Raw genomic sequence first — 27820 nt, forward strand, 5'->3', positions numbered from 1 at the left:
AGGGGCCTCGCCTTGGAAAAATGGACATCTTTAAATCTGACTGATTCATCCGTAATCATCAATTCTTCCCCCTCGCTCTGCAAAATTTATCACTAGCCCCCCCTTCTCATATTAGCAGATTATTGCTGTCGCATTGTTTTTAATTCTTTCTCATTTCTCTTTTGGCTCAAAAAATAGCTTAGATGACCCACTTGGGGGGTCCCCTGGCCATGTAAGCCTGATTAGTTGTCTCCCCCCCCCCCCCAAAGTGTATTGCATAAATGTGTACTTGAGTAAAATCTACAATGGGGGGGAAAAATCCAGATCTTCCTCTAATTCCTGCCTATCCAGTGGGAGATACAGGCTGACAGCTGCGCTCCTTGTGCTGACCTTGCAGGCTTGCGTCAGTCCTACCCAGGTTTAAAGTCGGAGACCAGCTGAGCAAATGCTCACCGGCGTGATGTCACTCGCACACACACAGACACACACGTACATGATGAAGATTCAATGGGCTCCATCACCACAAGCCCCTCCCATGTAGGCCTCGGTTTTTGGCCCTTGAGGTCTCCGGCCAGCGAATGTAATTTACCACCATTCGTGTTCTCGCTCTTGGGAAGTCGTTTACCATCTGCGTGTCTTCAGGCTGAACGCCGCGCGGTTTTTAACAACGGGCTGGCGACGGGAGGGGGGGTTGGGGTGATGGTGGCGTCTCTGGGGGTGTGCTCTAAGGCGGCTGCTTGAATCCGCAGCGGCGTCATCGGCCTGTGCGTGAAGACACCATCTCCCTGATAAAGGTTGCTATAAGGTCACCTGGTGACGGAGCTGGAGAACAGCACAAAGATGCACTCCACAGGGAGAGAATTTTCTGGATGATGGGAGATCGAGTGGCAGGGAGGGACTGAAAGTTGGCCCAGAATTCACGGCTTCTTCACATAGAGAAGGGCATATGGGGTGGGCAGTGTGTGTGCGTATGGGGAGGGGGGTCTGGTCCACTCTGCCTCGGCCACGTCAGTCTCCTCCTGACGTAACAGTTGTAGTGCTCTAGGGAAAGGGAGGGTGTGGGCTGTTTGGCCTTCTGAGGATCTCAGTTGCCCCCCCGAGGGGATTTATAGCGCTTAACTGACACCACAAAAATAGCTTCCCTCCTGCAAGTCGTGGGGAGCACATAGGAAAATGTGGTGGGTAGGGAAGCAGTAGCCAGTTGGGATGAAGGATGCAAAAACGACGGCCCCCCCCACAGCCCACACCCCCTCAAAGCCCGGAAAGATCTGCCTCTGTGTGCTCACAGGGAGCCCATGTTGTCACAGCCCCCAGGCAGAGTGCCCCGTCTGCTCATGGGAGCTTCTGACGATTCCAAGAGGAAGTCATGTGACCTTCAGGGAGGCTGAGCAATGAAATCGGCCCTCAGAGAGGGGGAGGGGTCCGTTCCACACAGAATTTATCTCCGCCCCCCTCCGTGGAACACGTTGCTCGTTTCACTTAGCCTCACTCTCAAAGTCCTGGAGGAGATTTCTGTCTATGAAGGTACGTTGTATGCAGTAGTTTTGGAGCTTTACAAGCCCCACCCCTTCCTTCTGATTGGTCAGACACTTGCCCCCTCCCATCCCACTCCTTAGGTGCATTAAATGTACAAGCATATGAAAAAGATGGCATCACGACACATAAAAGTGATAAACGGGTGTAATGCATTTGAGGTCAACATGTTTGTTCAGTGGCTGGACGTCTACAAATTCTGACCCAGGTTTGTGGCCCATTGACCTACAGTCAAACTAACTTGACATTAAACCTTGGTTTTATCAATTAATCAAAGCAAAAAGTGATTCTTAAAAGCACTATAAATTATAATAAAATTATAGTAGTAGTTTTTATTCAGTCCCTGAAGTACAAGACATACTGAAATAGAGAGAAGTGACTTTAGCGCCCCCTTGTGGAGTGGGTGGTTGTGGCAGGTAGTTTATATAATTTCCCCCAGATCAGGATCTAGCCTAACCTCCCCATGACAGGCTTTGTGACTGCACACCGTGGGGCCCTCCCGCGACCAAGCCTGCTCGTTAAAGATCGTTAAGGATCGTGCTCATTTTGCTCGGTGTCAAAACTCTTTCATCAGGACTGACAGGTTGGTTTTCATGTGGGGATCTGACGTCCCCCAAACTCCTCTGCTGTCTCTCTGCCAGCATCGCTTGCCAGTCACTGTCATGTCGCATAAATGGGAGGGGGGGGGGGTTATTACTGGCTAATTTTATAACAGTCGCTCTCTCGATTTGTATGAGTCAGTCTGGCCTAATTGAAAGGTGGTGAGAGAGTTTAATGCCAGGAATCAGCATCTGATTGACTGACTTTGGGAAAGCTCTTTATTGATGGGTACTGGCTAGGCCTCAGCACGCCGCCCTCAAAAAAACAAATGCTGATGTCATGCAGACTTGCTACTGTAATCCTTACACCGATTGGCCAATCAGAAGTGAGACTGCTGTGTGACAGCGTTCCATGTGACCAAGGACTCACAACTGGCTCTGCAGGTACCCAAGACTGTTCTGAAGGTCGAAACTGATCTGTACATTAAAAGGGGAGAAAGGCACTTAGAGAATGTTTTTAAATTGATGGAATTCAGAACACAGATTAAAAAAAAAAAAACATTTTTATTGTTGCAACACTTGTGCTTTCAAGAAAATAATAAAAATGTGAAAGTAACATTCATTAACTGAAGGGCACAGTCCTCGTACATTCACAATTTACACAGGAACTAAATTGGATTCATAACCCAAATGTAATTCCTTAAAAGGAAGATGAAAAGAAAATTAATTTCAACAACTTTGCTTTAATTTTTTTTCCCCTCATTATTTTTGCAGCTGCTCAATAAAAAAATAATTGCCATGCTATGACTGATTCCTTTGTATGATCGAGTGAACATCTAAATGGTGAAATAGAATACAAATTAATCGAGAAATTAGCATTGTTATTGTTTCTAAGTCCATAGCAATTGAGATTAAATCCTCAAATTATTTTCCAACCACACCAGTGCATTCAAGAGCCAGCGACATGATTAAATTGCCTTTCCTTATAAACACACAAGGCATACATCATTTCCATTTTGCACTAAGGTTTTTGCTATGAATGGCTATTATTTCAAAACGAATTACCGGTAACTTTCATACATTTCCATTGTTATAATTAACATTACTGAGTATAGGATTGTTATGCTTAACTAGTTACCTCTAGTGACATGATCTCTCTCAAACCGGACTTAATTAATTTGTGTGACATCTGCAATTCATTCCCTTCATCTACATCATCAGAGCCAAATAGCTCTTTTAAGCCTTCACATTCTGTGAAAGATCTGTTCTTTTTAATACATTTTTTATCTAGCCAGTTCTCACTTGAGATTGTTGCATTTATTTTAGAGCCCCTGGGTTTCATTTAAGGCAAAGCCTTCTGAATTATACAGCATTTCTACAAGGTGGCGTGAGACTCTCGGCCCCCTTGTAAATACGGTCTCAGTAAGTGAAGCTTTGTCACATACAGCTGCAGAAATCTATTCCCCTCTGTTTGCCCATGCAGGGTTTGTATTTTATTAAGGAGCTATTTGAGACCCATTCATTGCTTTGAAAGAGTCTCTGACCACAGGGAGATCAGGGGAGATGGGGGTGTGGTCATTGAGACTCTGTACCCCCAACCTGGGAGGTCAGTGGCAAATATGAGCAATTGTGATGCACAAAAGCATTCAGCTCCTACCTGAATGTTATACAACGGAAGACAGAATAGAAAAGACGCTTCTTTCTATCTGGATGCATTAGCATCAGTGCAGCCCTCAGATCTCAGGCCCTACGGAAAGTGAGGTGGCAGGCTCGCTTACCCCGGGGTGTGGATTAATCTCCCTTTCTTTCCATGTCGTGACTCATTCAGGGTGCTCGCACACTCTCTGCACATTTGTGGGAGGGCGACTGCTCGTTAAATCTGAATACACCCAGGAAATAGGAAAAATAATCTCCCATCGCTATTCTCAAAGCAGACTTTTTCATTTAACAAAAGCAATAAAATCCCACAATGCATCTTGGTACTCGTTTCTGTGGTTCGTTAAATATCAACCCCCCCCCCCCCCACCATTGCATGTGACGCAATTCATAGTCTTTACAGCAGGGCAGTGCCATGAACCAGTGAAATTGTGGCAGGAGGTAGGGTGGGGGGCAGGCATGAAGGAAATTTGTTGAATGCGTGTGCAATAGTTGTATTATGGGGCACTGACAGTTCAGGCTTCTAGTGTCCCTGGTTGTTATGACCTATAGAAATGGCAGGTCTGCATATATGCATGCAGCCTATAAGTAAACTGCTTAGGGCCCTGTGGCCACCAGGGGGCCCCCACATATGATCAGCATGTCAGAATGGAAAGCAAGATGACAAATGACAACTAGGTTAATGAAATTTTGCTTAGGGCCCTGAACACTGAACGCTGCTCCAACAAGGCAGTTCACAATAGCTTACTGCGATCTTCCAGAACCACAGCGGACGGTGTTATGGCTGCGGTTTGATGGTCCGTGTGCTGGGAAAGTCAGATTTGAACCTGCAGCCAATCAAGTGAGAAAAAGAATATCATCGCTGTCCAATGAAAAACATGTATCATGAAAAAGTCATTTTCTCAGAAAAAACTTCACAAAATAAACCAAAAACAGATAGAATTCACTTTATACAGCCGTCAATGAAGCAATCATGTCAGTGTCAAGAAGACACAAAATAACCTCGCTTCACATTCACAGTAATAAGGTTAGTTAAATAGTTATCTAGCTATAAATGTTAAGATGCTAAAATTAGCAATATAAAGTAATCCATAGAAATGACAAACATGAAGGAAAATGTAAACTAGTACAAACATGACTATAGTAAATAGGTGACTTTGTAAAAGATCTTTTCTTTGGTCAGTTACTTGTCAGGCTCTATCAGTAGACGATATTGCAATGTCTGAGCAAGCATAACACTGTGAAAACAGACTGAATGGTAGGATGGGGAGATTTTATTGGCACCTTCTGGGTGCAGGGAGGTAAAACACGCAGCTTGCAGATTAACGAGCCAAACGATAAACCCCTGAAATGAGCCATTGTTCCGGATCTTTCTCTCCAAAACCCACTTGCTTTATACTCTCAACGTAGTTACTTACCAGTGACTTGCAGAGCTTAGCCCCCTGACCTTCCCTGTCCCCCGAAAACCCACACTCCCCCCGATGTATAAATTCTGTCTTTTTTTTCCACCGGCTTTATTTATTCTGTTATTGTTCTGTACGTCTGAAAATTTCCTGTTGCTTTCAAGAGGCCAAAGAGTCTCTGCTTTTCAAATAAAACCTGCCCTTCTGTTCTCTAACGTTTTACTGCTGCAAAACACTGCACGTTCAGTAACTTCAACGGGAGGAATCTTCCTTGGGGAACATAACATGGGTTTTGATTATTATTAGGTAAGTGTTCTTATTCAATTAATTTGCATGTAATTAAGGGATTTGTCTGTGCTCTTAAAAATGCTGATCCCCTCATGCTGACATTGTCCTCCCTGGCACTGCATAGTGCACTGCATAGTGCACTGCATAGTGCACTGCATAGTGCGCTTGACAGTGCCAGTGTGTTCTCCTGAATTATTTTATTCTTATTAACTAAATAACTAGGATTAAATGGTAAAGTTCTCAGTGTGCTGTGGAAGCAGGAGAATTTTTGCACAGACAGCCTGAGACATTCAGAGTCAAGCCAAGAGGAGTCCAATGGTCTTTATTGATATAACATCCTTATATAGGTATACAGTGACACATTCCCCCAGGACCATTGGGAGGGAGGCAGCAAAAACATGTTTAATGCTATTTATCTATTTTATTACTTAAATAATTCACTGAGGTATTGATTAGCCGCGCATGGTATGTAGTGGTCGAGTTTGAAATATTACATGGATGTATTGGATTGTTGCTGCAAGTAATGAGGTGGATTTAGGAGAGACTTCTGCACAGTGCAGTATGTAAATAACATGTCATGTGGCACAGCAGAATATAGCAGCTAAAAATGGACGGGTAGGGGGTGAGGTCGTGCTGGTAGCCTCGGGGCAGAACCCGATTCTGGATATGGCCACACCGACTCAGATGTTCCAGTACTTTCTGCCAGGGCAGTAAAGGGTTAAGCTCTTCCTCACAGGAGTCTTCTTTGATTGGCTGGAATAGCTGGTGAGAACCAGAGGGGCTGGGCTTGGGGGTGTGGCAGCAGCGGTGTGCCGGTAAATGCGGGGTACGGTGGCGGGGTTTGGCGTGCAGGGCTGGGGCCGCCAGCCGGCCTCGTTCCCGTTCACCTCCGCAGTCACCTGTAACGAAAATTACAGAGCTGGCGATGTGTGCTCTCTCAGGCATGCCCAGGCCGACAATGGCTCTTTGCTGCCGACAAAGTATTTAATTGAGGACATTTAAGTAAAGATAAAAATTCTTTTATACTTCACAATAAGGCAAATTATCACTGGAGCCAGGTGTGAAAATTATATGCTGTCACTCACCGTGATAACAGAGTAGTCACTCCTCTCGAAACACCCTCCGTAACTGGACTGGCCTTAAGACAGTCACGATCGTCAGGGGGGTGGGGGGGGCAGCCTTAGTCACTCAGGTGAAAGTTAGGCTTTGGGGGTTTCAAACGAGTTGGAAAAAGTTTCCGAGAATGAATGTTTAACTTTACCCGTGCGTGTGTGTTTGCTGTCTGTTATTCTGGGGGTTTCAGGTTAATATATTTTATCAGTTTTATTTAAAATGCAGGAGTATGACAGGAAATGTGATAACCCCCCCCCCCCCCCCAGTCCACATTGAGAGAAGGGGGGGCGGTTCATTGACTTGCATGTGGGGGCATTGCAGAGCCAACAGACCCCCGTGCCGTTTGCCCCAAGATCATGTGATCGCATCTAACTATAGCCCTGCCTTCGAGAGCCTGGTAGCCGTAATGTCGGGTGCTAAATATGGTGTGTGTGTCCCCCCCCATGCCCTCCAGGGAGGAGGACGAGTAGGAGAGGGGGGGTGGGACTGCTGAGCTAGTGACTACAGCCCTGTGGAGGCTAGTAACTCTTAGCTCTAGGCTTTGGTGTACAGTGCTCGAGTTGTACAAATATTTGAAGGACGATGGCCTTGGAGGGGGGCACCTTGATCAATTTCCTCGGGGGGGGGGGGGGGGGGGGGATGGTGCGGGGATAGGCGTTGGTGAGGGATTGATCACACATGAAAATAAAGTCAAATAAAACAAATTTCCATTATAAATATGTAACAGTGCATGTCTGACATCCTATTAGCTGGTTTTGTGGTGGTGGCTGTCCTTTAACTTTAAATGCACTGGGATGCCACCCCTTCCTGTCCCATCCCACCTCGAGCCCTGGGTATGTAACTGCTAAAGTAACCTTAAATTATCAGTAATCTCCTCATCAGATACTAGACAGGGGCAGATAAGTTTAGGGAAAGTTACAATGTACAATGACAGCTTGTTTTTTGAATCAGCATCGGTTCATCATCTCTGTGTAACAGGGTCTTAATGAGTCCCTAAGAAAGCCGCCAGGTGCTTGTACGCCCCCCCGAGGGTGCTGCAAGGGTCCCTGCCCTGGTGGAACCCGACAGAAATGCAGTAGCCTGCTCGAAATGGACAATGCTGGCGGGAAACAAGTTTGATTGGCCGGATGGAGCTCCACGGATAATTGCTCTGAACCAGAATGCTGGAAGCTGATTGGCCGGCTGAATACCCAGAATCCCCCGGACCTGAGGTCAGGTGGACAGATGCCCGCCGGCAATGCAGTATTTCTATAGCGGGGACTGAATTCTCGTTCAGCAGTTTCCCTTTTCCTCTGGATTTCATTTCCTCCCATTACGGTCACTGTGTGCCATACCTAATCGATGTTCTTTGAGTCATGCCTTCAGTGTGATGGGTGTACCTTAATGGCTGGAACGGAGCCTTTGTCCTTTGCAGCTATATTATTCACATAACGCGAAAAAACGGAACTAATCGCAAAGTAAATTATGCTAATGCATCAAACGTCAGGCCCAAAAGTGAGATATCATGTCTGATTGGTGTGACGGCAGCATTTCCGTATTCAGGGAATCCGCATGGAATTGAACAGCAAATGTGACGAGAATTTCGGGGATCGCCCCTGTTAACGCATCGCAAAGTGTGAATGCACCATTCGTTATCGGTCTTGCCTGCAGGGGGCGCACTTGAGGAGAAGTCGATGAGATCGGTTTGCCCTGAGATGCTCAGATGACAGCAACGTCCAATTGGCTGTGCATGGCATTTATCAGACATTGGGAATGCGATTAGCGAAATTTCTGACAAGCTGTCAAGGTCTTCACCTAGGGTCTCACAGGGCTTCGTCTTGTCATGATGACAGGGCGGCCATCTTCCCACTTACCTTCCGTCGTGGGTCTGGGGCTTCTCGTCTCATAGGTGGAGCCGTCCTCCTCGCAGTGACCCGAGAGAGCCCGGCCCGCAACGTGAATGCAGAGCACAGGGTCCATGGCGGATGCTGTCAGCTGCCATCCATCAGACCGACGCCAACCGCTGCCCAGTGTCACGGGGGACAGCCTACATCTGTAAGCAACTCCGAGGGAACCTCTCCTCCCCTGGGGGAGGACAAGGCGTGCTTCAGCTCTCCGGAGACCGTGGTCTGTTTACAGTCTGCTGTCTACCTCCCATTTAAAACACAAGTTTACACTTAGGTGATGCGGGGGATGAAAATATTGAACCACATGAGGCTTCTGCTCAGAATTTTCTTGGTGTACAATAAATCATTTCAAACAAAATTCTACTCAATAGGTAACCTGGTTGTTCCGTCCTTTACTACAACAGGGACGTGGGGGGGTTGACCCTGGAGCCCATTTGCCTGAACGACTGTGGCCCCCTTGAGGTTCGAGCTTCAAAGTGCCCCCTCCCCCCCGGTTGGCAAAATTCACCAAGGGGGACATCCCCCCACCCCCAAGTCCACCCAGTGTTCTGAAGGAGGACCATTCCCTGGTCAGCAAAATTAGCTGCTCCGGAATGATTTCCAGTCTTTCGAGAGAACAACTCCTGATCTTCTCTTGATTGTCACTATAAAGTTAAGCATTATCTTGAATTAGGTCAAATACAAATCAAATGGTAATGAGGAGCATCATCAGAATTGCTGATTCCAGCGCTTAACTGACCTGATGAATGTTGTAGAGAAGAGACCATTCGTGTTTGTTTCTCAGGCCTGTTCTGGGGGCAGTGAGCCCCACGCCCGGCCCTGGTCAGACCCCCCCGGATCCTCCTGGAGAGCCAGGATCAGGAGCAGGACCTCCCCGTTTTCCTCGCCAAGAGGGGGTTACGCAGAGAAACAGGTTGTTTTGAAGGCCTCCTGATCCCAATGGCAATAAGAAGCACAGCTGGCTGTGAGGAATCATTTGCTGTATTATTAGGCTGCAATTCATTTTTTTAATGTGTAATTAATTACACTGCTCCGATTGGTGATGTGAGTGTGGGGAAGCTTCTTGAACTGGGAGGGGGGTGGGAGCTAAGGTGTATACACTGGCCCCAGCTGAAAGCTGATTGGCCCCTGGAGCACCCATACCCCTGTCACTCACCAATTCAAAACATTATTGGCTAATGATAAGGTTGGCCCCTCTATATGAGTTATGGATCCTACAATCACCCCTGGGGCAAGATGCAAATAGTGATACTGCAGCTCAAGAACACATAATGCACCTTTACCCAGAATGCAATCCCTCATATGGATTCATATATCTTCTCCCACATGACCTTTCATCTCACCTCCATGAGAATGAGCTGATTGCACCTTCTCCTCCTCCGTTCCCACGTAGAAAGGGATTGTGTTGTTTTTCCTCCTGTCTTATTGGTGAATCGCTCCCAGCCTGCCCGTGGGAAATCACGCCCCAGACATGCCCCTCGCAGGCACCTCCGCGGTGAAACCCCCCAGGGACGCTTATCTGCGTCGGAGGTGTCCCAGAGGCATCGCCTGAGTCTCAGGGAGAGAGAGGCTCGCTCGCCGGTCGCTGTCCACGGGGTGCCCCCCGGCTGCCGGAGCTGGCCTCGCATACTAATGGGGGATGAAAGGGTCACGTCGGTTTACTGCCTCTGGATTCTGTATTCCAGGCATCTCCTGAGCTCTGGGCCAATCAGGGCCGAGCAGCGGATGATGCAGGCCCGCTCTCACTGGAGGGATTCCGAGGGACCTGGTGCGTGACGGCACTCCGTTAAACAGTTGAGTCGCTCACCTCTGCTCGCTCTCTTCCTCTGCTCTTAGCCTTCACTACTACGTCTCTCTCTCTCTCGCTCTCTCTCTCTCTCTCTCTCGCTTTCTCTCTCTTCCCCATACTCACGCATATGAACAGCCCCGGCGCTACATACTGTAGACCTATTGTGTCTCTCCTCCCGGCCGGCAGTACATCGCCATGCCCACGACTCTTTCACAGCTGGCCAGAAGATAAGACAGAGCAAGAGGCAGAGGGGGTCACCGTTCCCCCCCCCCCCTCCCTCATCGCTGCCACATCCGCCCACTTCCAGATGAGCAGCTCCCCCAAAGCGACTCGCCAGATCTTCAGCTGAGCACCAAGAGACAGAGACAGTGTCCAGGTATGTGATTCTCCCTTCTCACGCTCAGCTGCTCAGAACATGTGCTGATCACCTGGGGGGGGGGGGGGGGGGTATGGATGGTGCAGAATGTTGGGAACGTCAGATTTGTGTACTGGGGCGGGGGCTTTACTCCTGCATGTGTTTTGACCTCCTTGTCTCCGACTCAGAGCTTTCGGCGATGCCATGTGTGGGAGGGAGAGTGGGTTGGGGGGGTGGGGGGGCCTGGAGGTGGAGCCTGAGCATGGGATTTGCTAAGAAGCTGTGTGGCTCTCGGTGAGACATGTGCGCCCCTGCCTCGGCACGTTGGGACCCCACCGTCACGTTAAGTCGTCTTCTGTCTCATTCCTCTAACCCCCCCCCCTTGCCTTCCCACACATGTTTTCCATAGGCTTCAATGCTAACAAAAAGATACTTTCTAGCACCTGGGAATCGCCGGCACAGGGAAGCTGCCTCGTGCTGCTTTGGGTGCACTTATCGTCAGAGTGAGCTTAGGGCAGTGATGTACGGGTGTGTTATCACTCGGGACGCACCGTCGGGGAGCTCCGGATCACCGCGTTCCCGCCGATAAGAGCTATCTGGGGCACTCTCTCCGGTCACGCTGCGCGTTTGCTCGCCAGGAAGCTGCCAAAAGGAAAAAAAATCTCTGCGTTGGGATATAAGCTGTCATAGATCCCTGCTTGTGGGCGAATCATGGACATGTGCTCCGAGAGGTGAAAAGTGCAGAGGAAAATGCACCTCCTGTTGGGCTCTGGCTGCAGCTTGCCTGTTATCCACCCTCCCTGGATCGCTGTGTTTTTTGTGGATGGCTAACAGCGCCCCCTCCTGGACCAAAGCAGGACCAGACCTGAGTCTTTGAAGCTGTTTGGATAGGGTTGGGACGTGCACCTCAAATGAGTCCCGGGGCCTGACTGCATGGACCCACTCATCTATCTGACGCTGTAGGATGGTCATGTGATCTGTTTTCTCCTCCATCAAGAGGAGAGAACTGGGCCACCGTGAGTTGATATGCGAAGGTGCATGTTTGAGTTATGGAACGTTTCAACAGTGATGGGGGGGGCAGGGCCTTCTGAGCCAGGGATGGTCAGTGAAGGAACTGACTGACTGTAGTACAGATCTGCTGGAACCAAAGAATGGGATAAAAATAGAGCCCCCATTGCAGTTTGACTTTGCCCCCACTGGCATGCCATAGGCTCCCCCCAGAGGAAGCACACACCTCCAATACACACCCCCCCGCCACTCCTCCATGGTTGAGTCCGGCCTCCTTACGTTTAAGATGACTTTGGTTCCTCATTGTAGACAGTCTGCCGTGTTTCAGGGTCCCAAATGAAAGGGCTTCGTTGCTGCCGTCATTGGAAACGTCTTTTGGTATTTAAGTCCACATCCTCTGTGACCAGAAGGCCCACACGGTATAAAATGTGTCAGCATACTTATGTTGTAGGGTGAGGTCTATATTTTCTTAGTCAGTCTCTTTTAGATTGAAAGCTGCAATGATTTTCTTACTCTGTGCCAGTTGGTCAGATAAGATAATGTTGATGAAGAGGTCAGTTTTATGTTTCATGACAAGTAAACAATCAGGATGGAAAATGTAAGACGTGGTATTCGACTGTGGTTAAGGGTGGAACATATCCAATTAAAACCCACAGCTGTACTGCAGTCGCTCTGTGCTGGATCGTCTGTCCTGGCCTGTGGCTTGAGAGGGACTCCCCCAGCCCGGAGGTGACAGGTTACCTGTCATTGTGTCATTGTGTCGTTATGCAGCACAGACGGGACCTTGTCATCTTATCGCCACCGAACGTCGTCTGACAGGATTAGGCGAGCTGCACCTGCCCCATTGCCGCTAATCTATACCTGCGGCCAGGAAGGTTCCGGAATTAACCAGCGGGGGGGTGCACTATGACCCCCCTGGGCAGAGTTTATCCCACCTGTCAGGAGAAGGCTTTTGGCTGCAAGATAAGTGAGCGGCCAGACGGAGGCAGACCAAGAGACGTGGATCACCAGGTCTACAGATGTGCGTGTGTGTGTGTGTGTTTAGCCACACACGATGTATGTACACTGTGTCAGGCCAATATTAATCTTCACCAAAAAATAGATTCTTATAATAATTCAGTGTTACAAATCTGTGCCAGAAGGGGAATATTATTTTCTATTATAATAAATGTAAAAATAAGCATATATGCAATATAATAGCTAATAGGGACACATTTACTCCCATCTGGTTTTAAAACGGCGAATAAAGCCCAGTGACAGCAGGCTGGTCACTGACCCTATAGTGAGGAGGCTGGAGGTGAAGTTCATGCATGTGAGACGACCTCCTGCTCAGAGCTGTCAGCCCATTGGTGGAGGTGGGGAGGTGAAAGGCGGGATTAATTATTGCTAAAGGGCAAGTGGGGCTGGAGAGTGACGCTGGAGGACATCTTGAATATTTAATGAGCATGATGAGGGTCTGCTCCGGCGGCTCCCGCTCGTACCGCAGCGAGAGCAGCCTCCCGCTTTGCCTGCTGCTTAAACTCGGAACAGCTGCACCCCACAGAGGCCATGTCAGCTGGGGGCAGGAAATCAGGGCTTTGCCCCAGGCGCAGTTTAAAAAGAGTTTAACTAGAAAATTCTTTCTTTTTTTTAAAAATGCTGTTGCTATGAATCTGGATGCTTTTATTGAATTTCTCGGGCATGTAATGAAGCAGCCCTTAATTTACATTCTGCTTATTTAGCACACACTTCTATCTAAAGCGACGTATATTTTTGAGAAAGCAGTCAGACAGGCCTGGGGCAGCTGGGGGGGGCTAAGGGTCTTGCTCCGGGGCCAGTGGGGAATCCACTCTGCCGACCCTGAGGTTTGATCCAGTGACCTTCATCGGCCATGTGCCGCTCCTGCTCACTTCCCCTCCTGAGTAAGGAGGAGAAGTAATGAGTGTTGATGTTATTTACTCATCTCGTGGGATGTGTTCTGGGTTGGACCTTCGGCTTGAAGGTTGGTTCCTCGGACTTGGGACTCCAAAATCTCTGGTCGTGTTTTGTTATTGTGCTGGTAGTGGGTTCATTACTTTGGCCACGCTTTTCTACTTTTGTGGATATAAACACTTCTGAACTGAATGAAGGTGTTGAAATAACGCCAAGTCAATAGCTGAACCTCTATATGCATACTTGACCGTACTTGTGTACCTATTTTACTTCATCTTGCATTTGTGATGACCAGCTCCAATACTAAGAACACAAGTTCATGATTACAGTAAAAATCACTGGATGTTGGTCTTGCTCCGCCCCAAATATCAGGGATACATCGGTTGCATCTTCGCCAAATGAGACCAATCCCATGACTCATTGTACCCCAAGTTCATTCTTGGAAGGCAGGTTAGCATGACTGCTCTTGTCAGGACCACAAGTATGGTCTTTGTGTTCACAGTATTGAAATTCACCCCATCTGTACGTTAGTCCCTCTGGGTTTAGCGCTGCAGGGAAAGTAAAGCATTGCTGGAATCAGCCAATCACTGCAAAGATCTGTGCATGCAGGCAAGAGCCAGGTAGACTGTTCCATCCAGAGCCCCAGTGGCAAAGCAGAAAAACAGTGAATTCAAGCGAGCAATCCGTTAACACAGTGTTTCCTAATCCGGTCCTCGGGGACCCACAGATAGTCCACGCTTTTGAGCTGGGAGGGAGCAAAAATGTGGACTGTCTGTGGGTCCCTGAGGACCGGATTGGGAAAGAATGCTTAAACAGACCTTAGACGAAGAGTCGGAGAAAAGGTGGAAGCTGGGGGCCAGTTTTTCAGAACGTCGGATTGTCTGACCTGATTGGTTGATGGGGTCAGGTCATCCCCAGTGCCAAAGAAGGATGATTGAGCCGGCCTCCCTCCGTGATGGAATGTTAGCATCTGCTCGTTGTCTGTCACCATGGCGACCAAGCGGACCCCGAACCTGTCCGGATCCGGTGTGGGTACATTGGGCCGCTAAGTCGTATGTCGCACACACCCCTTCATTTCCCATTCCAGGTGACCCCACCTCCATATTTAAGGGACTGGCTATTTCAGCTTTATTCTCACTGCTACACAGGCAACGCAATGACAGCATTACAAATGAACTGATGGATGAGAGCATAAATAAGTAAACATGTTTGTTTGTTTAGTCTTGGTTAAGCGGACCAGGGCTGAGAACCCCCTTGAGGGTCACTATAAATTGGGCTCCCTTATCCCAGCTAACATGGATGGGGGGGGGTTCTCGGGCAGCTCGACTGCAGTTAAAAGTGTGAAACCCTCTGGCTGGCGCTCGGCGATGACACGATTGGGCGCCGAGAGTCAGCTGATTCAGAGTCTGACACACATCTAGGGTGTGACCCTCTGGCTGGCGCTCGGCGATGACACGATTGGGCGCCGAGAGTCAGCTGATTCAGAGTCTGACACACATCTAGGGTGTGACCCTCTGGCTGGCAGGATTCTCACGCATTAAATTGGGTTATTTCATACCCTTTTATCACTGCTCCTTCTGTGACTGTACGAGCAGGTCCTCAAAGAGCAGCCGTCACCCACCTGGCATCACTGTGTCCTGTCGGCGGGGGGGCTCTATAAATTTGGGGATTCCAAGGGCCCCTGCCACTCAGGGCCCTAACAAATTTGGAACATAATTGGATTGATCCGGGTTGGGGGCCCAATACAATATGCTTTCATGGGGCCCAAAACCTCCAGCGGTGCCCCTGACTGTCCTGACTCACATCAGTTCCTTTATTAAGGACCCTGCATGTGATACGGGTGCGAGTTTGCTGGAATCCCCAAGGGTTCTGTTTGATGACACTCTCTTTGTGGTAAGATAACAATCATATATATCAAGAATCCTTATGCAAATGGATGCTTCATCTACACTACAATCTCCAATCACTCAAGAGGGTCAGAAAACAAATGCATGTATTTTTGCCAGTAGAATCAACAAAAGATAATGATTGTAAGCCTGTATAATTAATTAACCCCTCGTTTGTGACACGCAGGGACTATACAACTGGGAGCACAGCGGAGCAGCAGCCTGGAATGTGTGTCTGGTCGGTAATTTAGATGATAAGAAATTAACTGGTTGTTTCCAAAAGGCCATTTTGTGCGTGATCTGAAGATGACCTGGTCTGTTTTTCCTCGCTGATTTGTTGGCAGTGGAGGAAGTATTTTGCCTGCAATTAATATCCATTTAAAATCAGCAGAATGCTTAATGGTTTTGGTTTTAAATGGGGTCCTGACTTGCCGGAGTCACGTGGCTGAGCTGAAGCAGGTGCAGCTTGTGGGGAAACAGGGAGTTTGGAGGCTTTGATGATGATGGTGATGATGGTCTGGCTGCATTTCAAAGGTGCCTCCAACCACTTCCGCCCCCTGAAAATGGCAAGATACACTGGGACTGAGGATGATCTGGAGGATTGATCCATACACACGTCCTAGCAGGACACGGCACCATCTGAGGAGCAGGTGCAAATGGATCTACCATCTACTGCAAGCCTTTTGTGGATAAGGCAGACAGTGGATAGATAGATAGATAGATAGATAGATAGATAGATAGATAGATAGATAGATAGATAGATAGATAGATAGATAGAGTACATAGATAGATAGATAGATAGATAGATAGATAGATAGATAGAGTACATAGATAGATAGATAGATAGATAGATAGATAGATAGATAGGGTTCTTTAATGATCTGTTTACTGAAGAATTTCCATTTGAATTACATCAGCTAATACAAGACAAACATATGTACAGAACTTGTGTACTTGCGTACAACAAACAGGAAGGCCAAACAAGACCTACATTACCCGGAAAAAAAATGATTATTAAAAAAATATGTAAATAAATACACAACACTGTTTTTATGTAGAGTGATGTTTGATGACTTTGGGATGGAGATCACACATCTGGAGGGATACAGGCTGATCCGGTCACATTAACACAAGCGGCTTGCACCCCTACTCCCCTCATGTCTGTGGGCTGTATCGCTCCTATTCTCACAGTGGGACATTTGATTTTTTTATTAACTATTTGGCGTTACTCATATTAATTAAGGAGTAACATAATTAATTAGCACAAACAATATTTGAATGGAGTTGTATACTGTTAAATTCTACCACAGAATTCCTGTATAACAAGAAAAGCGTATATAAATTTAAGCTTAAAATATTATCTCTTATTGTCTTCCGTTACAAAGGGAGTAGCTTTTGGAGTAATATTCATTTTCCTATTACGGGTAATATTACAGGCTTGAAAAAATAATGCAGGGTGTGAGGCCATACAATTGGCAGTCATGCATTAATTTCGAAGTATGTGAAATCTGTTTGCAATTTGTGTTTCAGCTCAGGAATGTTACACCCCAAGGCAGTCGGTCTAGTGATTACAGTCGGTCTAGTGATTACAGTCGGTCCCGGACAGTACCCGCTTGCCGGGGCCTTTTTCAGAGGGTGTCCGTTTCGGGGGGTGTCTTTCAGAGGTACGCCTGTCATATTTCCTCATTAGCATCGGCTGCAGGCCCCCCTTCAGAACGGGCCCCAGGTGTAGTCGTACCCTTTTGTACCCCACCCTCGTGCTCGCTGGCGCTGACTACAAAGACTTCAAAGAGATTGCTTCAGACAAGAGGCATCACTCACTGCTTTAAAGTAAGCAGAATTTATTAGGTGGCTGCACTGGAACTGAATAGAGATTCACTGCTACATGCGTGCAATAATTTATAAATAATGTCTTTTCGAATGTGACACCGTCGTGCATATGTATGCAATAGGCAGTGTCTGATTAAAAATGGCTACCTAAGCTTGTCCAATTACCATTATTTGAAAGATATGCAGGTCTGTCTGGCTCAGCAATGCGACCGTGAGGATGTCTACAACACCAGTAACTCCTCAAGGCGCCCAGATCGTAAACACTCTTCTCCTTCTTTTCTATATCGTTTCTCTATCCCTCCAAGAACCAACAAGGATGCAATATTGCGATATCAGTCGAGACCGAATGAATGGGGACTGGAGACATAAACCACACATCTGTTTGGATTCCAAAGGAAATCTATCCTGGAATGAACTGACACTAACTGTTGTGTTAATTACATCAGCTAATACATCAGCTAATACAAGTGACTCTGATAGCTGTTAAAAGTGTTCTTTTTGAAATCAAATTCAACAAAGCAATCTCAGAGTTAGTAAAGCAGAAATGAAAAAAACAAGTAAACTGTGAAACAATCCAGTTTCCTTGGAAATAAATGCAGATTAGCCCTGCTTGTTCTCAGAACTGAGGGCCATTTGCATGTTATGGATCTTGACAACCTTTTAAAAATTAATTTGACTTACAAATCCGAGGCCTGTGGAGACAGCAGAGGCAAACGGAGATCCGGCTTTTTGTTCTTGGAAATCGCTTGTGCGGCGACGATGTGCAGTATGCTTGCAAGAAACAGAAAACGAATCGCGTCTCAGGGTCACCAGCTCTCTCAGTACAGCGAGGCTTTCGGATCCCAGTCCAGCCTACACTCAGCTCCCACCTCAGACCCGGTTCTGTCTTTCGGTCAATTGGGTCATTGATCCCCATCAAACACTCAGAGCTGGAGACCACTTATAGAGTCCATTTTGGAATTTTTATAGGTGACATCTCAGTGGAAGTTCATATCTATCTGCGAGAGCCAGTGTAGTTACAATTAATTTATTGCATTTTTTTAATCCAAAAAAATGAGAACACAGGGTGGGACCATCCCTGGAGCAACTGGAGGTTAGGGGCCCTGCTTAAGGGCCTGATGGTGAAATTGAACCGGGGACCTTCCATTCACAGGTACAGCCTCCTAATCCACTGAGGTACACCCCCCCATAGAGGTTTGAGAACGTAAAAGGGAGGATGTCAAAAATATGATTAGGGGGGGTGATTAATTATATGGTGACCCTGGTGCTTTTTTTAGCCCTCTGCATCCACGAGAGGCACATCGATTGACGAACAGCCTCTGGTGTGAAAGCTTTGGATGAGAACCTTAAAAAGCAGCACGGTGGGAAATGGGCTGCGGCTCCGAGAGCTCTGCTTATATTCATGTAAAGCGGAGTGACGGTTTGAAGAGCACATTGCTCCCAGAGTGCCTCGCTGTTCCTCCCTTTCATCTGGGACGGAACCGCAGATAGCTGTGGATGATGGGGGTCCGCTTGGACTCACGGCTGGTGAGGAAGACACGCCATGTGATGAAACAGTGGATGGAGCACCTGGAATTTTATACGTCCCATAGTTTCCTGTGATCTGTGATTTGGAGCTACGGCAAAGAATTCAAGCAGCAGGCAAAGGAGAGAGCTTTTCCTTCCTAGACGGCAATCTTCTAAAACCTTCAGCTGGGACGCTGCCAAATAACTTGCAAATGATCTGGTTAATTACTAGCAGGTTGCTTTGAAAATGTGCAGTTTAATGAAGCACGGTCCATATTTTTTTTTCGCCTGATAGCTGCGCTGTACATTAGCGAGGGGTAAATTGCAAATGTCTTTTCCCTGATTCATCTCATTAGCAGCCTTCGCTACATGAGGCCCTGCGATGTAGATATGCCCATGTGCCACTTCTCATTATGGTATGGAACAGGTCATCAGGACAAACACACTGGTCACATGACCATACCTCCCTGATCATTTGACTGCTTGGTTTTTCAGTCTATGATCATCACTGCTATAGAGAATATGGTAACACTTTCTATTGACTGCACCTTCATAATGCATTCATAATGCATTTGTAGAACATTCATAAGCAGCATGTAAGTACTGTATACTTTAACATCCTAACATACTGTACCTTCACAACTTTAATACACATTAATATCAAACATTATATACTATGATTATATGATCATAATATTTGTTATTGTCATATAATGTTTGTTATTAATGTGTATCAGAGGTGTTAAGGTATATTTTTTTTATGCTATATGTTATGTCGGTTTTTTTGGTAACACTTCTCGAGAGTCCACAAATACATAACAGTAATTCAGTTACTACTGAACAAATATAATAGGTACTTCACATAAATAATGCATCATGATTCATTAATGATGATCAAACATCAGATCAGTAAGTTTTACTTGTGTTATTCATGACTTGTTCCTTCAGTAGCACAAAGGTTTACAGAATAAACAGATAGACTAACAAGTATAGTGATTGCGTGAGATAAAAGATGCGTCACAATCATTCATTAATGATGAACGAACATGAGATCAGTAAGTAAGTTTATGGTTAATTAATACATAAGTAAAGGCAGCATAATGCTACATTATTTGTGCCCCCGCAAGAAAAGTGCTACCTTTTTAAAATATATATGCTGTATTTCATATTTGTTTATTTATTTGTTTGTTCGTTTTCATAAAAATATACACACATGCTTATTTATTTATTTATCCTCCATGCACAGGATTTGATTAGTGACACTACACAAACAAGAAATAGAAGGAAAAATTATGATGTAACTGTATGCATTCATAGGATTAAAACCAAAACCCTTCTGCACAATAAACACAAATTGACCATTCAGTAGCAGAAAATTACTAAATATTGCTATTATGTAGCAGTGCTGAGTAAATGCTTTATTAATAATAATTCCAAATATTGTAGTACTGAATACATTGTAATTATTATGTGTAATTATGTTACTGGTGGCATTCTTATTGATTCCTCTTTCCATTTCTATAGATGGAACTACTTTTCAGTACTGTGACGTCAGCCACCCACAACAGGCACAGGCAGAATGGAATCTTTCCATCCTCTCTTCCTGCATTTAGTCGTTCCACTGATTCTTTCTCTACAGCACTCCTGATAAATTATCCATTTATGCAGCCACATGTTTTAGTAGAGCTGTGCCAGTTATGTGGCTTGCTGAGCGGCTCTGCCGCAGGGAACTTACCGGTACACGTTTTCAGGCGCTACGCCACCTGTTGGCCATTTTTTTCAAGTCTTGTTGCAGTGCCACGGCACCCCTCAATGTTCTGTCTCCTAACGGGAGGTTCAATAAACGGTAATTTTACATAAACTGGGTTCTGTACCACGTCCACTCCACTGCATTGTACAACTGCCACTTGATACGGAAATAAACAAGCTGAGTAAATTGGCTTTACAGCCTGGGTTTCACCGACAATGCATTCAATTACTATCACAGCTGTGATGGTAATTACCTTTTTTCCCCAAACAAAAAAGAAAGTAAAAAGCCTGCTTTTGTGGATTTTGCCCTCCCTTACTAAGGGAGGCATAGAGGCTGAACAATGGCTTCGATTTCTCGCGTTTCCTGCGTCCTGGGGTCCGGCTGGAGCCCGGTAGAGCACCACTGGAGGTTATCCAGGCACAGAGCCAGTGCAGCCTCACTTTGGACGCTGTGAAATCTGACTTGCCCATATATATTACAGGCAGTTCCGTCATTGTTTGTCTCTAGGCTTACAGGAGAACCGCATCTAGCGGAGCGCATGGTTGTTCTGCCGAATTTGCTAGATGAAATGAGGCTTTGTTTGCCATTTGCCATTGGGGACAACTTAACTAATAGCTCAGAGTTAAAATCTTACCTAGCTCTGATTTAAAGGAACACAGGGTTTTAGCTTGCACTACACTAACAGGAAGACTATTCCATACTCTAACTGCACGCTGTGTAAAGAAGTGCTTCCTCAAATCCAGTTTAAAATGTTCTCCTGCTAATTTCCTCCTTTGGCCACAAGTTCTTGTATTTGAACTAATATTGAAGTAACTATTTGGTTGAACAGCATCCAGACCTGTTAGAATCTTATATACCTGGATCATGTCCCCCATTAGATTACTTTGCTCGACAGAATCAGCTCAGCTAACCTCTCCTCATAAGACATTCCTCTAAGACCAGGAATCATTCTTGTAGCCCAACGTTGAACCCTTTCTAAGGCAGCAATGTCCTTTTTAATGTAAGATGACCAAGCCTGCGCACAATCTTCAAGCTGGGCTCTTACCAAGGAATTCTATAATCTAAAGATCACCTCCCTTGACTTAATCTCCACACACCTAGAGATGTAACCGTACATCAGATTTTTAAATTGCTTCCCCACACTTGCAAGAGTGGGACATAGAAGCATCAACATACACACCAAGATATGTCTCATAATCAGCTTCCATTATTTCAGTGGAACCCATAAAATATCTATTCTTCATATCTCTGCTCCCTGCATGGATTACCTTACATTTGTCTACATCAAATTTCATTAGCCAGCTATCAGCCCAGTCACTAATTAAATCAAGATCCCACTTTAGCCTCTGTGCTGCTGGTTCAATATCTGCTACACCACCCACCATGGTGTCGTCTGCAAATTTAACCAGTTTACTGTATATATTGTTGTCAATATTGTTAATGCAAATTAGGAATAACACTGGCCCTAAAATTGAACCCTGCAGTACCCCACTATGAACGCAGGCCCACTGTGACATTGTGCCTCTAATAACTACCCGCTGCTTCCAGTCTGTTAACCAGTTTTCAATCCAAGCTTGCTTCTTTTCACATGCTGTCTTTTAAGACACACACACACACAGACACACACACAAATTTACAGTTGAGAGTGAAGTTTGGGGTCAAAGCCCAATCAGCCATTTTTCCTGCACCCCTAGAGCATTTCAGAGGGTTACCTTCAGGTCGCAAGCATAGAGGCCTGAGCCACACACCACCATCCCCAGATTGAGATATTGGTTTTCCGCTGGACTCTGCCCAGTCCTCTCTCCCCAGTGCCTACCCTTGTCTGCCCTTGGCATTCCATTATTGCCTGTTTTGCCACGTCCTTCAAACAAACAGCACCCAAAACAAGCTCATTACACTTCCAGGGTGCCCCTTCTGCAGCGCTTTTGAGCGGTTCAAGGATTGTTTTCAAATCTGCTTGATGAAAGCGCACTCCAAGCTGCTTTAGAAATCAGCGGGGAGTGCTGCCTCATTTATTTCTTTATTTATTTCTCTTTCTGTGAGGTCTATTTTAGGCTCTGGTCTCCATGTACCCACACCAGTCCTCAGAGCGGGCCATCTGAAGTCCCGCTCCTGAAATCAGGTGTTCTTTGTTCTGCAGGGTGTGTTTGGGGCCGTGTGCGGCTCTGCAGGTTAGGGCACTGTGCCTGTCATCAGAAGGTTGTTGGTTTAAATCCCATGGTGGCCAGAGTGATGTCACCATTGGGCCACTGAGCAAGGCCCATAACTCCCTATTGCACCAGGGACTGGCTGCCCTTACTTTCACAAATATACATCACTTTGTATAAGAGTGTCCCCCAAATAACCGAAAATGTATTCCTATCACCAGAGTTTTAGTCAAAATGTTTATTTACAGATTATTTTGGCCCAGTCCTTGTTCAGATTTGTGCCCATCTGTTAAGTTCCGGAAGTTGTTCTGATTATTTCTGTATGAACATACAAGCCAATTTTCTCAGTGTCCTATAAAGGTTATTCTATCAGTAGACTTAAGTATGTCTGTATCTTTCCACTGAGCTGGTTTGTTTTCAAAACACACGGTATATAATCTTCTCTAGACGTATCATTAGACTCTGGACTGTCACGCCCGTCTCGGATCATGAGGTCACTGTGTTTGCCCTGAATCTTTATCAAGTCCGTATCATTGGCAGCCACACTGACAGTGTTGTCGCTATGGCGCCTATTAACCTTTCCTGATGCACTGAGGTATTAACACAATCTCTCCAAATTATGCTCTAACCTTATTTGAAGATTTAATTTATCTCCAGGTACTTTAAAGCTTAGTTATAGTTAAAACGCAATCTTTCCATCTCAGGAATATTTTATCTTTTGTAACATGAACCAAACACTCAGTCCTTTGTCATACTTAAAGGTATTTGAATATCTTGTTGAATCAGGTGCCGTTTATCCATTGTCCCCCAGTGAATACGGTTGTGAATGTCAGTTTTTTTGTCCTTTTCTTGAGCCTTGTCAAGGTACTAATAACTCAAACATCCCCCTCATATATGTTATAATGGAATAAGCCTTTTCCTGTGGTGGGTGGGCGCCCCATCCTGGGTTAGTCCCTGCGGACCCCCGATACCCTACATAGGACAAGCGGGTATATAAAATCGATAGATGGATGTTCATATATGGCCCAAAAAATGGAGTGTCCAAACTTTTGACTGGCACTGTATATGCACGTATATATAATGTGCATGTTTCTGTGAATATTCTATGTGATCTTTTATATATGGGATGATGCATCGCAGGCAGGGCACCTCGGGGTATGTGTGAGTTGGTTTGCCGTTGCTGTTGTTCCGATGACAGCTGCCCCCACTTGTCAAGTCCGAGTGGCTCCGGTGTCCGGGTGACAGGGTGTGACGGAGTGTGACAGGCAGCTGCGAGAGCCTCTGTTTGCCTGTGCCACGGGCCAGTCTGTCAGTGTGTGTGTGGATTAAGTTTATATTACATTGTGGGGACCAAATGTCCCCCACAATGTAATAAAAACCTCTTATTTTTATGCTGTGGGGACCAATGTTTCAAGTCCCCATAAGGGGAAACACTATTTTATAAAAATCTGTGACTGCAATAAAAAAAAACAAAAACACTTGTGTTTTTTTGGTTACTTATGGTTATGGTTAGGGCTGGGTAGGGGTTATGGTTAGGGTTAGGGTTACGGCTGGGTTGGGGTTAAGGTTGTCATAGATAGCATTTTTCCCATAGAAATGAATGAGTGGTCCCCATAAAAATATGATTACACGACTGTGTGTGTGTGAGTGTGTGTGTGTGTGTTGGTCCTGCCTATTGCCTCCCTAACTGGGCCTTAACTCAGCCAACCCCCCCACCCCTGCCTTGGCCACACACTTGCCAAAAGCAGCTTCACTGAGGCTAATAAAATTAAACATCCCCTGCCTTTCGGAAAAGCCCTCATCTCGCCCCCGGTTCATAATATTACGTTTTAAGCAAAAACATTCTGACTGTAATTGGTACTGTGGTCGATCAGCGGTTTTGGACCATGGGAAAGAGTCTTAATTACGAGCAGGGTGGCACTTTTCACCCCTGGCTCGGTGGGGCTCGGAGCCCACAGCAGCCCTCCCTCTACCCTACACTGCTTCCCTTAATGGGCGACTGCCGTACACGTCTCAGTGCTGCGCGGTGACCCAGAGGCCCAGAGTATGAAGAAGAATTTAAATGCGACTGATTGAGCAAGGTTGCCTTAATTGCCTTTTCCATTTTCGGAAGTTGCGATTTCGCCCCGGTGCAGATCATGCGGTCGTGGTAATCGCACGATCTGTTTAGAGCACGAAAACGTGTGCCGTCAGTGCACGCCTCAGTGTCCCCTGAGTCTGCTCTGCTAAATTAGGTGGCTGAGATTTAAAGAACCTAAATAAAAAGATAAGAATGAGGTGAATATAAAATAAGTTGGCTAAAATATACCCTGCGGTTAAGGATTTATGGATCATGGATCAAAGATTTTTATTTGTCATTGTGCGACAATGTGGGATTATACAGGTACTGTGGAATTTAATAATATGTTGTATGGTAACACTTTACTTGAGGGGGCACAAATAATATTGTATTATGCTGTTACTTACGTACTAATTAACCACAAAATTAGTGTTACTTTTATATTGATCTCATGTTCGTTCATCATTAATGAATCATGACACGTCTTTTATATCAAGCAGTTACTACATTTGTGACTATATCTGTTAATTCTGTAAAGCTTTGTAAAATACTGAAGGAACTACTAAGGAACTATTGATGGAATGAGTCATGAGTAACACAAGTGAAATACTGATCTCATGTTTCTTCATCATTAATGAATCATGACATCTTTTATCTCAAGAAGCAATTATATTTGTTCACGATTTGTACTCCAGTAGCAACTGAGTTACTACTAATTGTTTGTGAGGCTTGCTAGAAGTCTTCCATATACTCATCTGTCCTCTCCTTTATCATGACAAATGATACACTGACAGGGAAAATGTGGCTGCCGTACCAGCATCCAACCGGTTCAACCCTCTACCCACTGGTTATTCTGCTGGTTCTCACTGGCAGAGACCGCTGGGCTTCTCGAATTCGGTAATCCCACCCACTGTAACCATCAATGCCTCATTTCCCCAATCACTGCAATCGAGTACTGCCCTGCCCCAATCCATTAGCCCCGTGCGGAGGAAGTTCCGCCCACCCTGGCCCTCCGGCATGCTCAGCACCTCGTCCCGCCTCTTAATAACCCGCTAACAGGCATAGCAGGGGAACGGTTATAATTTGCCAAATTAGTCAAAGTAAGAGTCTGAGAAAATGAAGGTTAAATGGACTGAGGGCCTGTAGCTCTTAATGCTGTGTGAAGTGGGATGCCCATTGCTGTGGCCCATCAACTTTTTCCCTCTTTTATATGAGGGCTTCTCTCCGGCACCGATCCAAGGTACAGCCCTGGCTGATTAGGACCTTACTCACGTCAAGAGGCTCCCCTGTCCTTCTTTCAGTCATTTATGTGTCCTTGTCTCACACCGGTTGTTCATCGTTCATTGATTTCAAGACGGTTTGTCTCTGTGACCCTGCAGATCAAGGGTACAACGATTAAGGGCCGGCTTCCTGTAGACTGAACGTTTCTCAACGTCATATAATGTGAGTCCATGCATGTGCTGTTTTTTTTTTTTTTTTTTTTTTTGTGCGATGAAGCTAATTGAATTACTATCTGCCCCTGGCTTAACCCCATTAGCGATGCGACTCGAGGTTGCTGAGTTATTTCCTTATAGATTATCCAACAATAAATGTCGCTCCCCTCAGCTTGCAGAACTCGCTCTGTAGTTTAATGAGTCTATTAAGTGCCGCTTACGATCATATACGCCACAAAGCAGAAATGATCCCGGCCAGCTTTGTCACCTACAGTACAGTACCAGTTACATTTCTGGACTCACCTCACCTGCTTTTAATGATTTGTCTTGGTTTTAGCTATATTATTCACCATATAGTGAATGGCCTGCATGGGGACGATGATGTAATACTTGTCAAATATTGCACTGACAAAGAGAAGTTTTTTCTCAAATTTTACACTCTTCAAAACAGTCCCCTTTTGCTTCAATGACAGCATTGCAGACACTTGTCATTCTTTCAGCCAGCTTCCTTATGTAGCCACCAGGAACGCTTCTCCAACAGTCCTGAAGGAGTTTCCACAAGTTCTGGGCACACAATGGCTACCTTGCTTTTACTCTTTAATCCAACTCATCCCAATCCAGCTCTATAGGGTTTAGGTTGGCGGGATTGTTGGGGGCCAGGTCTTCGGTCACGGCACTCCGTCTCTTGCCTCTATGTCAAGATAGCACTTCCTGCATAACCTGGAGGTGTGCTTAGGTGCGCTATCTTGTTGAATAGCAAATGATTTTCAGGAGGTGTGTCCAGATCTTTTACTGGTGCTGCATTTCACCTTGTGCCACAAAAGTCCCATGTGATGTGACACTTATGAAGGCTGACCATCATTCGTCGGTGTAATGGCACCTCTCTACAGTAAATGTAAGACTTTAAATCGGCTTTGATTCACAGGAAAGTGGCTGTTCCCACATCTCTTGTTTTGAAATTGCTCAGCTTTTACTCCTTAATGCAAATCTTAAAGGTGTTCGATTGAAATTAAACAGCGTACAGACGGAGTGACTCAAAAAGGAAGATATTTCAAGGTCTCCACAGCGCCTGGTTTATTAAAATTTAGACCCACATTCACTTTTTAATCTCTCCTCCCTGTAATTATGCATGGAACCAGTATAAAGAGAGTTATTTATTTCTGGAGTAAGGCTGTTCTGTCATAAAAGCCCGGCTCCAGTTGTTTTTTTTTCTGGGTCAGGCGCTAGAGCAGGAAATCATGCTCATAAGGTGGCGATGCAGATTATACGGTCATTTTCTTTATTGCTTTAAATGGGTATTAGAGTGACTCACCGAGGGATTCTCGCCGGGCGTTCCGTCTTGCCTCGTCAAGAGGCGAGTCTGCCGGTGGAATTCGGGTTTTGGGGATAAACGGGGAGGATGGTGGCGTTCCTCAGAGCCGTAACCGATAAAGCCGCAAATCTGTTAATGCCCCGACGCTTCACCGTGTCGTGCCGTAACAGACTGATAATTGCGTTTGTCGGTAAGGGAAGAGGTGCCGCTAGTTATCTTTGGGAAATATTGCAGGTGCCATCTGGAAGAGTCCGGCCCGGCCTGGTTCCTGGCGCCCTCGCGCTGCCAGGCAGCGACCTGTCCTGTTCCGCTTGTTCAATTCACACTTGCGCGGATGAGCACATTAACACCCGGGCTAGCTCGCGCCGGCGCGGTCAGAAACACACGCCGCCGGTGGGCGTGTCATGCTGCGGGCCGTGCTGCGGGCCATTATGCTT

At 46.1% G+C, this 27820-nt stretch overlaps 1 protein-coding gene and 2 long non-coding RNA genes across 5 annotated transcripts in view; 1 reads left to right on the top strand and 2 right to left on the bottom strand.

The window, feature by feature from the left end:
- Positions 1–5752: 5752 nt before the first annotated feature.
- LOC111843399 (uncharacterized) lies at positions 5753–27664 on the bottom strand. Of its 2 annotated transcripts, XR_011989610.1 has the most exons (4): positions 27384–27664; positions 25911–26011; positions 8365–8575; positions 5753–6297 (listed from the first exon to the last, which is right to left on the bottom strand). It is a non-coding gene; the product is annotated as an uncharacterized lncRNA (long non-coding RNA). The 2 variants fall into 2 exon arrangements; XR_002838151.2 differs by lacking the exons at positions 5753–6297; positions 8365–8575 and adding an exon at positions 15200–15903.
- LOC111843400 (uncharacterized) lies at positions 8935–10429 on the bottom strand. Its single transcript, XR_002838152.2, has 3 exons — positions 9741–10429; positions 9137–9359; positions 8935–9041 (listed from the first exon to the last, which is right to left on the bottom strand). It is a non-coding gene; the product is annotated as an uncharacterized lncRNA (long non-coding RNA).
- LOC111843398 (synaptotagmin-1-like) overlaps positions 10432–27820 on the top strand; it is a 122208-nt gene continuing 104819 nt past the window's right edge. For both annotated transcript variants that reach the window (XM_023810958.2, XM_072710192.1), the window contains exon 1: positions 10432–10562. The gene's annotated coding sequence lies outside the window, so the exon portion shown is untranslated. The remainder of the gene's footprint in view (positions 10563–27820) is intronic.

The sequence above is a fragment of the Paramormyrops kingsleyae genome, chromosome 3 (genome assembly GCF_048594095.1).
Source record: "Paramormyrops kingsleyae isolate MSU_618 chromosome 3, PKINGS_0.4, whole genome shotgun sequence".
NCBI classification, from domain to species: Eukaryota; Metazoa; Chordata; class Actinopteri; order Osteoglossiformes; family Mormyridae; genus Paramormyrops; species Paramormyrops kingsleyae.